This window comes from Myotis yumanensis, unplaced genomic scaffold (genome assembly GCF_028538775.1).
Source record: "Myotis yumanensis isolate MYYU_CA2020_CCGP unplaced genomic scaffold, mMyoYum1.0.hap1 SCAF_11, whole genome shotgun sequence".
In the NCBI taxonomy this organism is placed as follows: Eukaryota; Metazoa; Chordata; class Mammalia; order Chiroptera; family Vespertilionidae; genus Myotis; species Myotis yumanensis.
Genome location: NW_027223762.1, coordinates 45,020,413 through 45,036,616, shown reverse-complemented (window position 1 = coordinate 45,036,616; position 16,204 = coordinate 45,020,413).

The following is a 16,204-nucleotide window of genomic DNA, read 5'->3' as shown; positions in this document are numbered from 1 at the left end:
AGCCTTCAGTGCCTGCCAGCCACCTCTCTCCAGGCTTATCAGATACACCCTGCTTGTTCCTCTCCTTGAGATCCATAGATAGTCAAATGTCTGCCATGAAAGCCATGGGGGTTCTGCCTGGAGCATATCAGAGGGAAGGTGCCATAAAAATGAATTACTCAATTAATTACCATGTAGCATGAAAAATACTGAACTGTGTAAAATAAGGTAAACTGAAATGCACTTCTAAATGTGAACAAGCAATGCTCGGTGCTAAGGAAACTCCACACGCGTGAAAGACACTATGTGCTCACTGTAGTGTTGACACCACATGAAAACCTTTGTTAAAGCGAGGAACTTCAAAGTCATCTCCCCCAACCTCTCATATTAATATGGAGAACCTGAGAGAAACCTGTTCAAGATCTCAGAGCTAGCACCAGCCCCCCAACTCCAACACGGCGCCCCCTCATGTGCTCGCTAAATGCACTCTTCCAACTACTGTGCAATGCCTGCCTTCCAGGGCCTGCAAGTGCTCTCCTCAGGGCACATCCTCATTCATGTCACCCAAGCATGTTCATCAGAAGCACTTCTGCATATGTAGGGTGGCACTGGAGCCTCAGGAAGTGATATTACAGTAGCTTACATTTGTAGAGTGCCTTATATGATTACTAAAGGCCTTCATATGTTCCTCTACTTTTCTGGAAGGTGCACAAGGCATTAAAAAAAAAGAACCCGGGCTCAGGGTCAGGCAAACCTTGTATAAACCTTGTAAAGTCACTTTAAGAGGCAAGTGACTTTGTGTGAGTCACTTGACCTCCTGGAGCCTCCTATATCCTCCCTCTGGACATGCATGGATAATGGCTACTACTTAGTATTAGTATACTTCTTATGAGATTCCCCAGCCCCCAGTTAAAGACATGTTGCTGAGTGACTGTGACACTGGATCCCTGACTCTGGTCCAGGAATGTTACTTGGCTGACAAGTGACCTCTTTAGAATTGGCACAAGGCCTGTGACCCTACCAAAGGGTGCGTTACACACGCAGATACACACGCCCACGCCCTGCTGCGTGCCCACAGGCAGAAGGTTGCTGAGGACGTGGCCCTCAGGAAGCCACCCTAGCAAACTAAAAGCCAAACTTCAGGTCACCCCAGTTCTCCTGGCACCACAGGCCAGCAAATGCCTTGGTTGGAGCTGGTTGCCCCTGCATCTGGCTGGCCACTGGCACTGGAACACCTTCTCCCTGGCTTCTAAATCCATTTGGCAATCTGGGTCACAGTGAGGCCAGTCCGTTTCAGCAGCGAATTGCAGAGACAATGGTCTCAGTAAGACTGAGGCAACAGGATTAGAGCTGAACAGCACCTGTGCTCACACTTGCGCCAATGAAGTTACACAAGCTAGTAGTGCCTAACCCTGAGGGGATCAACATTCAGATTAGAAAGGATTTTCCAGAGAGGAACCGCCCAGACTGATGAGAGACCATTTAGGCAGAGATAGAAAAGCCTGTGGCCCAGATGAGAGGAATCAGGGGCTTAGTCTAAGCTCCATCATTGGGATCCTAATTAACTTCAGAAAATAGCCTAGTTCTCCCAGCTATTGTCCTCTCTATTTATAAGAGGGTAAAATACCTAGTTGTCAACATCTAGTAAATGTTCACAATAGTATGTCAGGCTCTGTGTTAAATAAGCATTTTGCATGTGTTTCATTGATCCTCACAACAAAGCAGATTTCATTATTATTCCCATTGTCCACATGCAGAAACCAAGACTTATGGAGGGATAATTATCACAGGAGGAGCTGGGGAAGGCTTCAACAGCAAAGGTGATGTTGAAACTGTCTTTAAAAATGAGTAGATGTGTGTTGAATGGGCAACAGGAGAAAGAGGAGTCAGCATAGTGTGTTCTTAGCCAAGGGATTAGCTTGCGCCAACGCCCAGAGGCAGGAAATGAGCTGGAGGAGCAAATTGAGATCTCACTGTGACAGAATAAGCTAAAGCAGAATAAGCTAAGGAGTTGGGCAATGCTGTGTCATCAGGTCTTTTGGTGGGAGAGTCACAAGATCGGATTTGTTGGGTGATGTAATGACTCCATGGTGTTTTTTGGATAAAATTTTGCATTCTTCATTTATTATGCCTACAATTTATTCTTTTTTAAATTTGTTCTTGTGATGAGAACTTTTTTAAAAAAAGTTTTATATATATATATATATATATATAATTGATTTTAGAGAGGCAGGGGAGGGAGAGATAGAAACATCAATGATGAGAGAGAATCATTAATTGACTGCCTCCTGCACGCCCCCTACTGGGGATTGAGCCTGCAACCCAGGCATGGGCCCTGACCAGGAATTGAACTGTGACCTCCTGGTTCATAGGCCGATGCTCAACCATTGAGCCACACAAGCCGGGCTACAATTTACTGTTAATTTCTTTCTTTCTTTCTTTCTTTCTTTCTTTCTTTCTTTCTTTTTTTTTTGTCAAGCTTTAACACATTTAATATTTGCTTGTTGAATGCAATGTCAAAAGATTAAGCATGTTTTACTTTTTTCCTCACAAGGACATAAAAATTATGGAAGGGGAACTTAACAGGAACTTTTAAAAAGGTAACAATTTTTTTCTTTTAGTAGCCCTAGGGTGATTATGACAGATAGGTTCCACGTTTTGTTTGTTTCATTGAACAGGGATTTTGCTGCAAAGTTTTGTTTTTAATATCTGTTTCTGTCTCCTCCTCTGTCAGATCAGCTTTCTGCAGGGCCACCACCAGTTGGTGTTGGGTAGTTTGAAATGCTGTAGGAATCAGGTGGAGGAGGGGTCCCCCGCCCCTTTCCATTGAAGGGGGAAGCCCTCTGTCTTGTCTGCCAACCTGATCATGAACATGTGAGTAGAGATCACTTCGGCTGCTTAAGTAACTGTCTCAACTTCCACCATAGCTGCTGTAGTCATCACAGCGACTGCGTTCCACCATAAAATGATAGGGGCCTCCGGTAGGTGGAGCACCATGTGAGTTACCATACCTGTCATGTGGATCCCTGCAGGAACCACCACTTGAATGATCTGAATAGTCATGATCACAACCGTAGCCATCTCTATCGCTATAGCCTCTTTTTTTAAAAAAATTTTGTTTTATTGCTTAAAGTAATACAAAGAGTATTACATATGTCTCCTCCCCCCCCTTAACATTCCCCCGACCTCCCCTACCCCCCAGTGTCTTGTGTCCATTGGTTATTCTTTTTTTTTTAATTAAATCTTTATTGTTCAGATTACATCTGTTCCTCTTTTTTTCCCCCCAATTCCCGCCCCACCCTCTGCCCTCACTCCCCACCCACTGTCCTCATCCATAAGTGCATGATTTTTGTCCAGTCTCTTCCGGCATCTCCCACTCCCCTTTCCCCCCCAAGAATAGTCAGTCCATTCCCTTTCTATGTCCCTGATTCATTATAATCACCAGTTCATTCTGTTCATCAGATTATTTATTCACTTGATTCTTAGATTCACTTGTTGATAGATGCATGTTTGTTGTTCATAATTTGTATCTTTACCTTTTTCTTCTTCTTCCTCTTCTTAAAGGATACCTTTCAGCATTTCATATAATACTGGTTTGGTGGTGATGAACTCCTTTAGCTTTTCCTTATCTGTGAAGCTCTTTATCTGACCTTCAATTCTGAATGATAGCTTTGCTGGATAAAGTAATCTTGGTTGTAGGTTCTTGGTTTTCATCACTTTGAATATTTCTTGCCATTCCCTTCTGGCCTACAAAGTTTCTGTTGAGAAATCAGCTGACAGTCGTATGGGTATTCCCTTGTAGGTAATTGAGTCTCTTTCTCTTGCTGCTTTTAAGATTCTCTCTTTGTCTTTTGCTCTTGGCATTTTAATTATGATGTGTCTTGGTGTGGTTCTCTTTGGATTCCTTTTGTTTGGGGTTCTCTGCGCTTCTTGGACCTGTAAGTCCATTTCTTTCACCAGGTGGGGGAAGTTTTCTGCCATTATTTCTTCAAATAGGTTTTCAATATCTTGCTGTCTCTCATCTTCTGGTACCCCTATAATTCTGATGTTGGTACGCTTGAAACTGTCCCAGAGGCTCCTTACACTATACTATCTTCATATTTTCGGATTCTTTTTTCATTTTGCTTTTCCGGTTGGGTATTTTTTGCTTCTTCGCATTTCAAATCTTTGACTTGATTCTTGCGCTCCTCTGGTCTGCTATTGGGTGTCTGTATAATATTCTTTATTTCAGTCAGTGTATGCTTAATTTCTAGGTGGTTCTTTCTCACAACATCAAGGGTCTCATTAGATTTTGTGAGGCTCTCATCAAGTTTATTGGCAGCTTCTAGCATATTATTGAAAGCCCTCAAAAGTGCGTTTTTTAGCTCTATATCCTCCATTTCTGTCATGTTTTTTTGTCTCCGCATTTTTTATGCTTTTTTGGTGCACCCCCTTGTGGTCTTTGTGCGCAGTCTTGTTGTAGTTAAGCCTTGATTGTTGTAGTTAATACTAGAGGGATTTGACCACCAGGCGGATTTGACCACCTGGCTGTGAGAATCAGCTGTATCTGCAGTGGGAAAACTTCTGTCCTCTGGAGAGGTGCTAATCTAGCCTTTGTCTGAGGCTATCCAGCAAATGGCTCTGCGCAGGGCTTGGGCTGGGCAGGTCTCACGGGATCAACAGGGTGGGCGGAGAGAGGGGTTATGGCTGCTCTCAGTCTTGTTCCCAGAGGCTCTGCTTCTCAGAACCCCAGCAACCGCTGCAAACCTCGGAGAGAAAGCTGCCCTCACGTTCCAACTGATGCCAGACAATCCCACTTCTCCCGTTTGAGTCTGAGTCCCTAGAGACTCACCCGGATCTGGAGCTCAGAGTCTGAGACTCCCTCCTGATTGAAAACGACAACTGCGCCCTCAGCCACCAGCTGGCTCCACACGCACCTCTGTACCTTTGTATTTTCCACATTGCGCCTCCTCTGAGCCTCGGTATGCTGTTCTCTTTTCTTCTAGTTGAAGAGTCTCTCCTCAGCCAGCCTTCCTGTGGTTCTGGGTGATGTCCGTTCTGTCTTTTAGTTGTTTTTTTGAAGTGGTTGTTTTCGACAGCAATCTCCAGTGTTTACCTATGCCGCCATCTTGGTTTCCTCTTACTGTTAATTTCTGACCACTTCCATCTCATTACTTTTTTTTTTTTTTTTTACTATCCTAGTGTTGTGCATATTTCTCTCAGATGTTTAACCTTTTTGAAAGGAGACAAAAATCAATACATGCCTACTTACAAATACTTATGTGTACTGACACATATAGTTCGTGTCCAGGCCAGGGGAGAGAAAATGACAGGAGGGACTGAGAAGGAGGTGATTATTTCTGAGAGGTAGGTAGAGTAGTAAAGTGATGGGCCACAGGGACCGAGGGGACAGAGTTAGAAGAGGGAGCAGTTGGTCAGCATGTCACATGTTGCCAAGAGTTTAAATTGGATGAGGACTAAAAAAAGGCTGTGGGATTGAGCAACGCGAAGGTCACAGGGGACTGCACAGACAGTTCGTTGCTCTGCAGAGTCAAAAGACACAAATGGGAGATGAAGAAGCAGAAGCAGCAAGGACAGACTCACCCATTCAAGAAATTTGCAAAAGGAAAGACAGAGAAAGAATGATGGGTTAAGTGAGGGAGGAGGCTCATATTTGCTTGTTTTGTAGTTTGTATGAGTAGATAGGAGCACAGATGGGAAGGTGAGCATCAGACAGGGAAAGGGACATAGGAGAAATAAACCTGGAAGTAGAATGAATCTTCGACAATGGAGATGGCGAGAAAGCTAAAATCCAGGCTACAGCTTTCCTTTGGGATGACAGCTGAGGTTGAAGTGTGCAATCTGATTGGAGGAATCTGAGAAGCTGGTTTCTATCCTTTCCCCACAGAAATATTATTGAGATCATTGCCCAGCTGCGGAATCCTGGCATTCCTATTCCTGTGCCCTCTCCCCCAGAGCACACACATTTACTCACTACATGACATGGGGGACAGTCCCTTCTCTGGGCCTCACTTATTTTGCCTGAGGCTCCTGGTAGAGGTAAGGCTAGATGGTGGGGGAGAGGGGGGGAGAGAGGGCATCTGTAGAGGGGAGGTGGACCACACAGGTAGGAAGGAGGGAAGAGGCAAAGACAGGGAGGTAAGCCAGGGCTTGATGATGCAGGTTCAAGGCTCAGGGTCTCCACACACTGATGCCAGCTTTCCCAAGGGCTGGGTTCTCTCTGACTGATCGGCAATTCCTGTTCTGCCTGTTTTCTAATAATGCTCTGATTTCCATTCCAAAGATGAACCCAAACGAAGCTTGTATCCAAATGAAAGAAAGATTAAAAACAATAGTAGTGAGCAAGTGGGAGAGGTCTGTGGCTGCCAGCACGTATGTAATGCCGCCTGTTCCCGGGCACTTACATAAGCACAGCGCTGCAGTGAGTCACAGCTGCCTGCAGAGCTGAGACATGATTAAGCCTTACAACTCCTCTGCCTGGAGCAGGGCAGGGTGTGCTATTTAACCCCTCTGCTCCCAGGGCCCGGCACAGGAGAGGGCTGGCCTTGGGTAGCTGCTCAAGATTGTTGAGTTCAGGGCATTGGAGAGGAGTCCCTGAGACAGCAGCAAAAGGCCTTTCATCCCCCAACACAAATACCTTTGGGAAAAATAAACATATGGACTCCCAGCATTTCAAAATTGAGTGGAACTTTAGACTTGTCCAGTCAAATCTTCCCCTTTTACAGAGTAGGAAGGTGTCCAGTGAGAGATTAGTGAGCACCCAAGATCACCCCGTGAGATAACAGCAGAGCAGAAACTTGAAACTGGGTCTCCTGACAGCAAGCACGCGTGGTGGACACGATGGTCTATTGAAAATATTGCCCCTCAGTATCTCAGGCAGGGAGACAAGTGAGGACCTGCTCTGTTCACACAGCCTTAGCAAGAATGACCCCCAAAGGGTTTCCCCCCTACTCCCCAAGTTCTACTTAATATCCTCAGAGCCGGAGTTCTTGAGGGAAGAGTGTTTGGATTCAGGTGGAATCTCCAGCTCTGGGAGCCCGTCTGTCTGTCTGATGTGGTTCCTAGCTCTGTGTCTTTGGGCTTGTTTTCTCACTTATTTGATTCTCAGTAGCCTCTTCTGTGAAATGAAACTTATTTGTGGTGCCTGGCTCACCAAATGGTCACCACTATTAAAATGGCAGAAGGGCCCCTGCCTTCACAAAGAACGGAGAGTCCTGGGTTAAAATGTCATTCACCAATTCCAAATGTCTGTCCTGGTCTCACTTAGTAACCAACTGATTCTGCCATCCAAGAGTTATCTAAATACACGATTGCCAGAAAATCTTTTCTTTTTCATAATTGTTCTATTTGAGAATGTTTATTTAAAGCAGCGGTTCTCAACGTGTGGGTCGCCAACCTGTGGGTTGCGACCCCTTTGGGGGCGGAACGACCCTTTCACAGGGGTCGCCTAAGACCATCGGAAAACACATATATAATTACATATTGTTTTTGTGATTAATCACTATGCTTTAATTATGTTCAATTTGTAACAATGAAAATACATCCTGCATATCAGATATTTACATGACGATTCATAACAGAAGCAAAATTACAGTTATGAAGTAGCAACGAAAATAACTTTATGGTTGGGGGTCACCACAACATGAGGAACTGTATTAAAGGGTCACGGCATGAGGAAGGTTGAGAACCACTGATTTAAAGCATGTATTCTAGATGAAGGGGACCTATAAATATTAATAGAAGTGAGAGGCACCTAAAAGGTGGGGTGAGGAGATGGCTTGAACACAAGGGATTAAGCAAAAGGCTGCATGCTGACTGGTGAAGCCCCCTTGCCCTTCAGCTGCTTGCTTCTAGGAATGCTGACAGCCAGGTTCACATGCTCCAGGAGGGAGATTGGAGCATCTTGATCTGGAGAGTTGAACCACATTTGGAGAAAGGCCTCACATCCTACAGACACTGACACTTGGAAGCACCTCAGCGCAAAAATCCCATCATTGCTCAGTTGCCGGAAGCAGTGGCCTCAACTCTATCAGATCCATCATCTTTTTCTTAAAAAATAGCTTTACTGCCCAGCCCATGTGACTCAGTGGTTGAGCATCGTCCTATGGACCAGGAGGTCAAGGTTCGATTCCCGATCAGGACACATGTCCGGGTTTCGAGCTCGATCCCCAGTGTGGGGCATGCAGGAGGCAGCCAATCGATGAATCCCTCTCACCATTGACGTTTCCATCTCTCTCTCCCTCTCCCTTCCTCTCTGAACTCAATAAAAATATTGTTTTTAAAGAATTTTAAAGGTATGTATGCTTTTTGCCTGGCTTCTTTCATGAAGCATAATTATTCTAAGATTTGACCATGCTGTAACACCACCTCCTTTTAAAAATAAATATTTTTAAATATCCCTTTACTATCTGAAATGAAATTACTAATTAAAATAATAAACCTACACATAATTTTTAAAAATACATTATAATGCCCTTACAAAGGAGAGATAAAAGGAAAGTAATTATAATGCAATAGCATGTGTTTCACTATGAAAGCATGTGAGCAGAACACCCTGGCAAACATAATAGATGCTTTCATCTTACAATGAATAAGTTTGAATTTAAGAGACGTTAGATCATGTTCAGCTGAATGTTGTTGATACTTTATTATATTTTGTTATATTTTGTATAGTGGCCATTTAAAATAAGGTCTAAATTAGTATATTTGAATCACCATGAGTAAGACAATTGCAATTGTAGACTAATATCAGTGCATTGATCACAAGCAAGGCTGTTGTCAATGATATGTCTTTTTAAATGGTGAAAACCCTTGATTAAGTTCTTAACAAAACAAAGTCTAGTCTCCCTTAGTAGCTGCATTCTTAGAAATGCAAATCTATAGAAATCTCAGGGTATATTAAATTCATGTGAAAACTTATTTGTATTTATGTTACCAGAACCCCAGTGTTTTTCCTTGAGTCTGCCTATCTGTGTGCACTGAGAAATGCATAAGCAAGAGTTTGCAGTGTGGAAAGAAAAAAATATAGTTTAATATTGAATTGGCGAATATGGAGATGGGGAACGTTATGCTCTAAAACCCTAGCTCCCCAATGGCATGTAGGTTATAGATTATATAGGGCAAAACCACAAGACACCATGGGTTAGGAAGTATAGCGTCATGCTGGGCACTGATTGGTCAGAGCTGAGATAAGGGTAATAAACCATTTCTTCAGGTCTTAAGAGCTTTTTATGGTGTGTCTCTAGCTCCTCTTATGGGATGGTAGCCAGGGAGTCATTCTACCTTAGGGCTCTGAAGCTGAAACATAACTTAAGTCAAGATGTTATCTTTAGCCTGCCAGAGGTCCAGACCTTGTGACCATTAGTCAGGTCCAGCCTACTGTTTGCTGCCTGTTTGCTGCATTACCTGGGAGAATGATTAGGTGTTTCTGCATAACCTGAGAGAATGGCTAGGAGCGGGGGGAGAGGGGAGGAGGTTATTTCTAGAGCTAGGATATAAAATTAAATTTAATCAAAGCCATAGAGACCCTGGGTTTCATTTGTATATAAGACAAAGTTGATATGCTGGATCAAACATTAAAAAGGGTTTTTCAACAAAAAACTGTCCAGGAAGACATTGAAAGTGGAGTAGGACACAGAGTTACCAGATCAAAATGCAATACTTAAGGCATACTGTATTTGTGCTGACAAAGAATACAATCCATATTGTGATAACGTTTCAGAACACCAAGGGTGCGTAGAAGTTTCTAAAGAGGAAAAAAAGAGTTACATCTAAATAACTAGGAATATGAATGGCTGCCTCTCAGTTGGAATATAGGAAGCTAGAAAATATGAAACAATCCTTTCAAAATTCTTAGGTGAAAAATGGTTTTCAGTATTAAGTTCTATACCCAGCCAAATTATGAACCAAGTGTGAGAATAAAGAAAATTTCAGGTTTGAAAGTCTCAAAAGACTTTTCTCCCATGCATTCTTTCTCAGGAAGCTATTTGAGAATAAGTCCATGAAAATAAGGGAATTAATAAATCAAAAAAGAGAAAGACATGGGATTCAGGAAACAGGATCAAACACTAGTGAGAGTCAAACGGGATTTTGAAGGTAATGACAGGAAGTCCCAGAGTGAGAGCCCTGAGAGGAACAAGTCAGCTTGGAGCGAGATGCTGAAGGCAGGAAAGTTATCTGGTAGGTTACCTGGTGCATTTAACTTCGTGAACAATTATGTTAAGAAACCATCCGTCAGAACTGAGAAATTTAGGCAATTGGGGGAGGAAACAAGTACTAACTCTAGGAATACCAAAAAGCTTACAAGAAAGGAGGCATACGTACAATACAGTCCTTGGCTCTGTAATAAACGGTACTTACATCATTATAATAATAGAAACACTGAAATCAGATTTAACCAAAAATGACAATATAGCTACATTGGCAGAAAGAGAAATGGGAAGTGGAGGTGGGAGACAGCAAAAAAGCTATCTCCCATTTTACCTATTAGAAAGCCAATAGTTAAAGTCTAGAATTCATGACTCAAACCAACAATATATGAATATCACATAGAAAAAGTAAAGATGTAGTAAAGAAAAAAAAAAAACTAAAAAAAAAAAAAATAAAGCTTAAAAGTAAATTAGAGCCAGCTGGTGTGGCTCAGTGGTTGAGCATTGACCTATGAACCAGAAGGTCATGGTTCAATTCCTGGTCAGGGCACATTCCCGGGTTGCGGGCTTGATCCCCAGTATGTGCCGTGCAGGCAACAGCCAATCAATGATTCTCTTTCATCAGTAATGTTTCTATCTTTCACTCCCTCTCCCTTCCTCTCTGAAGTCAATTTTTTTTTTTTTTTAAAAGAGTAAATTAGACAGGAGATAGCTGTTTTCCTTATGAGCCTTTTGGCTTTGTTTAACTTTTAAACAATGTAAAACTTACATAAGTAAAAATTAATAGATAAAAATTTAATATCTTAAATGTGCTTCTTGGATAAAAGTAAAACTTAATTTCGAGAAATTATTATGGCTGTGGTAGAAGTGGTCTGGGAACTTTCTCAAGAGCAGGAACATCTGCATTCTGACCCTAAATTAAAATAAATCATTGAGCTATACTCTTTGTCTTGTGACAGGCAAAATAGACCAGCCCCTTTGAAAAGGGAAACCAATGACTCCTCTGGTCAGGAAAGGATCACAGAGGAGGCCTGGGGAAGGACCCTGCTGTGCACGCCTACTATGGTCTCTCTCATTTGGTGAGTTGTCAAGTCACCAGGAACAGGAGGCTACGTTCTCTATTACACGGAGCAACAAAGGGGGAATGAGAGGTTTGATAATGAGGCCTGATATCTGTCTCACACAGAGAAAGCCTGGGCCTCCCAAAGGCTTTAGGTTACAACCTAGATGGCACTTATCAGGGTTCCTAAAGTTGCAACTGGGACATGAAGAAGCCACAGAAGATGCAGGATAAGTATTCTTCTCAAGCACAAAGACCTGCAGATACATTATACAAAGATTCCCAGGTATGGAAACAGATTGGTGGGGGGGAAATAAGAGATGTGTCTATTTTTATTTTTTTATGGATTTCAGAGAGGAAGGGAGAGGGAGAGAGAGATAGAAACATCAATGATGAGAGAGAATAATTGATCAGCTGCCTCCTGCGCGCCCCCCATTGGGGATAGAGCCTGCAACCCCGGCATGTGCCCTTGACCAGAATGGAACTCAGGACCCTTCAGTCCACAAGCCAATGCTCCATCCACCGGTCCAAACTGGCTAGGGCGAGATGTGTCTCTCTTTAAATCTTGCTCTAAATTTCAGGTTGCCTTGTATGTAGAGTGAAGATTAAAAATTGTTTAATTGCTGTTGGGCTTTAATGAAGAGTTTTATTTTAGGTGGTGGTGGGGGGGGGATATGGGCTGGGTGGGGTGCTATAGTTTGTGACTGCTATGCATACTTAGGAAATGCCTGTCTGCTTGGATCACAAGCCCACAATTCACATGGGCGGCAGCTTTACCCGGGTTGGCAACTGTACTTGCGCTACCGGCCTAGTGCCTAGGAAGAGAAATCCCCTTTGGCCTCACCAGCCTCAACCTGGGAATTGATGAAAACAGCATGTCCCCTTTGAGCCTGTATTTTCAAGTGAGGTCATCTCGAGCCAGATCTGATTATCTGTATGTTAGTTCATCACAAATTCTGATGGAGACATTGACATTTACTTGACTCTAGAACAGAGTACATTACATCTCGGGTATGTTTTGCTAACTATCTCATTAAGAACCTTTGAATGTTTAGTAGGAATAGTTGAAGATCTACAACTAGAGATTAAGGTAGTCCTTTCTGAAGAGGTTTTCCAGACTTTGGTCGGTTTTTCATTACACATTATATATATATATTTAATTGATTTTTGACATGGGCACTATTTTAACATCAATAACAGAATCTCTTAAACAGGCATCCCCACCAAAAATTTCAGGAAGCTTTAAAGTAAGGGAAAAGCCACTGAATCAAGGGTCTGAAATGATCTCTACTTTGAAGCCACTTTTTTAACTTTATAGCTCACTAGAGACGGCGATTAAGCAAGAAGTGAAGTCCTATAAAGATATTTTTGGTACTCTGCTTTCTTAAGAACTTAAGGGAATTGCACATTCATGTTTTTTCTGCACAAGTGCCTCTGTCCTGGTTTCTTTTTCTTTTAATATATTTTTATTGATTTCAGAGAAGAAGGGACAGGGAGAGAGAGATAGAAACATCAATGATGAGAGAGAATCATTGATTGGCTGCCTCCTGCACGCCCCCTACGGGGATCAAGCCCACAATCTGGGCATGTGCCCTTGACCAGAATTGAACCCGGACCCTTCAGTCCACAGGCCAACGCTCTATCTACTGAGCCGAACTGGCAAGGGCTGTCCTGGTTTCTGCTTCTCAGTTTCTGAATGTCGTCCATCAAGGATCTATGAGCTGGATGCTCCATAGATGTGATCCACAAAGGCTTCCCTGCTGGCCCTTTCCCTTCTATCTTATGATCAGCCATGGCCTGTGGGTAAATCACATCCTTTTACCAGGTAAATAACCAACTGCTCAAACCCAACCAAGAAAGAGTAGAGGGTTGGATTGAGGGAGGGGAAAGGGCAACATCTTACCACCTGATTTTGTTTTCTGTTTGTTTCAAAGGTGTGTGTGTGTGTGTGTGTGTTTAAATAAATAAACATTTTATTTAGAATAATTTTAGATTTATAGAAAAGTTGCAAAGAAATATAGAGAATTGCTATCTCTCTCTCACCCAGTTTCCCCTAATGTTAACATCTTACATTTCATGGTCCATTTGTCAAAACTAAGAAAACAGTATTAGTACATTATGATGAACTAGACTTTATTGAGATTTCACCAGCTTTTCCATGAATGTTCTTTTTCTGTTCCAGCTTTCAATTCAGGACACCACATTGCATTTTGTGATTCATCATTTTAAATTTTTATTTTTATTTTATACAAGTTACACATGTTCATGATTTGAAAAGTGAAATGATCATATATGACTATGACAAAGAAACCCTGTTTCTGCCCAAACCTTCCTCACCTCAAGTTCCCTTCTCTCCAAGGCAAAATATTTCAGGTTTCTCACTCCATTTACCCTCCCTTCCTTCAGTCTAGCCATACTGGCCTCCCCACTGTTCCTGGAATGCACCACACCTACTCTCATTTTAAGGCCAAATCTTTGCTCAGATATCTTCTTCCCAAAGAAGTCTACCCTGACCACCCCATTTAAAATTGTAATACTCCTCACCTATGCATTCCCAATCACTCTTACTCTGCTTTGTTTTTTTCCCCTTCAATACTACGTAATTTGTTTGTTTGTTTGTTATGTACATTGTTTATTATCTCTCTTTCTCTACCGGAAGGTACTCTGTGGTGGCAGAGATATTGTCACCAATGAATCCTAAACACCTAGGACAGTGCTGGGCACACAATAGTCACTCAATAAATCTTTGTTAATTAGTTGAAAAAATGATGAATGAACAATATTGAGAGAGAAGGAAGCAGACAGGAAGAGGTAAGTTCTTTTCTCTGCCAGCTCTATAATATTCTTCTAATTTTCCTATTGGCAGAGCCTAACATGGAGCCTTCTGGCAAGGGAGAAATTCAGTTTGCAGAGTTTTATAGTCAATGTTTCAGATGATCCATCAGTTCTTTTATTTTCTCCTGGAGCCCTTGTACCTTCCTGCACCAGGTTTGTTGTTTCTTCTTTTTTTAAAAAAATGTTAAATCTTTTTTGTTCAGATTATTACAGTTGTTCCTCTTTTTTCCCTCCATAGCTCCCCTCCACCCACTTCCCACCCCACCCTCTGCCCTTACCACCACCCCACTGTCCTCATCCATAGGTGTATGATTTTTGTCCAGTCTCTTCCCGCATCCCCCACACCCCATTCCCACCCCCCCACCCCCCGCCGGAAAATTGTCAGTCCACTCCCTTTCCATGCCCCTGATTCTATTATATTCACCAGTTTATTCTGTTCATCAGATTATTTATTCAGTTGATTTTTAGAATCACCGTACCTCTGCACTTTACTTCCGCACCTCCTCTGAGTCTCAGTGTGCTTTTTTCTTTCCTTCTACTTGTCGAATTTCCACTCAGCCAGCCTTCCTGTAGTTCTGGATGATGTTTGTTTTGCTTTTAGTTGTAGTTTTGAAGTGGTTGTGCAGGCAGCAATTTCAGGTGTTTACCTATGCCGCCATCTTGGTTTCTCTCTGTTGTTTCTTCTTGAGGCCTGTTGCTTAAGTTGTTCTGTTACTTCCCTTCCCCATCATCGTGGATCTTTTCTCTTTTGTTGAATCCTCAATTTCCTGAATCCCACACTTCCTCTTTCTTGGTTTAATCGTCTTCAAAACTCATGTCCTGCAGTATCTTCCTGAGAAAGGATGCAGGGGAGATAAGCATTTTGCATATCTGAAGCCGCCTACTCTCAGACTTGATGGGTAGTTTATCTGTGTAAGAAAATCTAATTTAAAAACTATTTTCCTCTGAATATTGAAGGTATTGTTCCACTGTCTTCTAATTTTCAAATTGCCAAAAATTTTTTTGTATGCTCGTCTCTGAATTTTAAGGCTTTCCTTGTTTCCTGTGTTTTTCATTTTTGTTTGTTTGTTTGTTTTGATCATGACTACTTATTCATGTGTGTGAGAGATCAAAAGGCTGGTTGATAGTTCAGTGTGCATGGGAGGAGCATGTTGAAAACTAGCCACTTCCTTTCTGTCTGTATTTCCTCTTAGATGGGTCACTTTTTCCAGGTAGTGATTTAGTTTTGTGTGCAAAGTATTTGTGATGGTAGTGTACTGAGGAGGAGGGTCTACTCAGTATGCAGACTCTCACTTAATCACACTTTTTCCAATACGGTACTCTCTCTGCCCTCTGCTGTGCCCTGAGTCCTCAACTCCAAAGCTGCTTCAGCTCAGTCTCTACAGAGAATACATCCTCTCCAGTCCCCTGCCAGAGTGGACAATCAATCTCCTGGGTGCATGGGGTAGGAAAAGAGATATGAAGTCCAAGGATTTTATTCAGTCTTCTTGTTTGGAGTTACACCCTGCACCATTTCCTGGCTCCATCACGTGTGGCCTCTAGGGCCCTCTGAGCCCTGGTCTTCTGTGATCTGTGAACCTTCGCAAGGTGAAGCTCACTGCCTAGTGAGTAACACAGACAGGGAGATACAGGAGGTCAAGAAAGGGGAGGTGACAGTGTGACAGGGTGGTAGGGAGACCTGGAAGAAAAGGTGGGACTTCAGAAGAATGAAAGCAATTTGGAGGAGTAGGGGGAGGGAGCACCTCCTCAGGTGGCCCTGCTCTGAGATATATTGAGGCAGCATTGTTATAGTACTTTTGGGGCTTGGTAAATAGACAGAGGATTCTAGAGGATGATGAAGTTGGAGAGTAAACTTGGGCCAGATTGTGGAGAATTTGAGTCTCTTCTCTAAATCAGTGGATCTGGTGATAAAAATCAACTGGAGAGCTTTAAAAACTACCAGACCTTTAAAAATCTGAATGTCAGGGATTTGAGCCCAGGAACCTATATTTCTTTAAATTTACCACATGGCCTGGCAGGCATAGTTCAGTGGTTGAGTGTCCACCTATGAACCAGGAGGTCACAGTTTGATTCCCTGTCAGGGCATATGCCCAGGTTTCAGGCTTGAGTCCTAATGTGAGGTGTGCTGAAGGCAGTGGACTGGATATTGAGGGACAGGAGACAAAGATGCATGGGAAGCAAT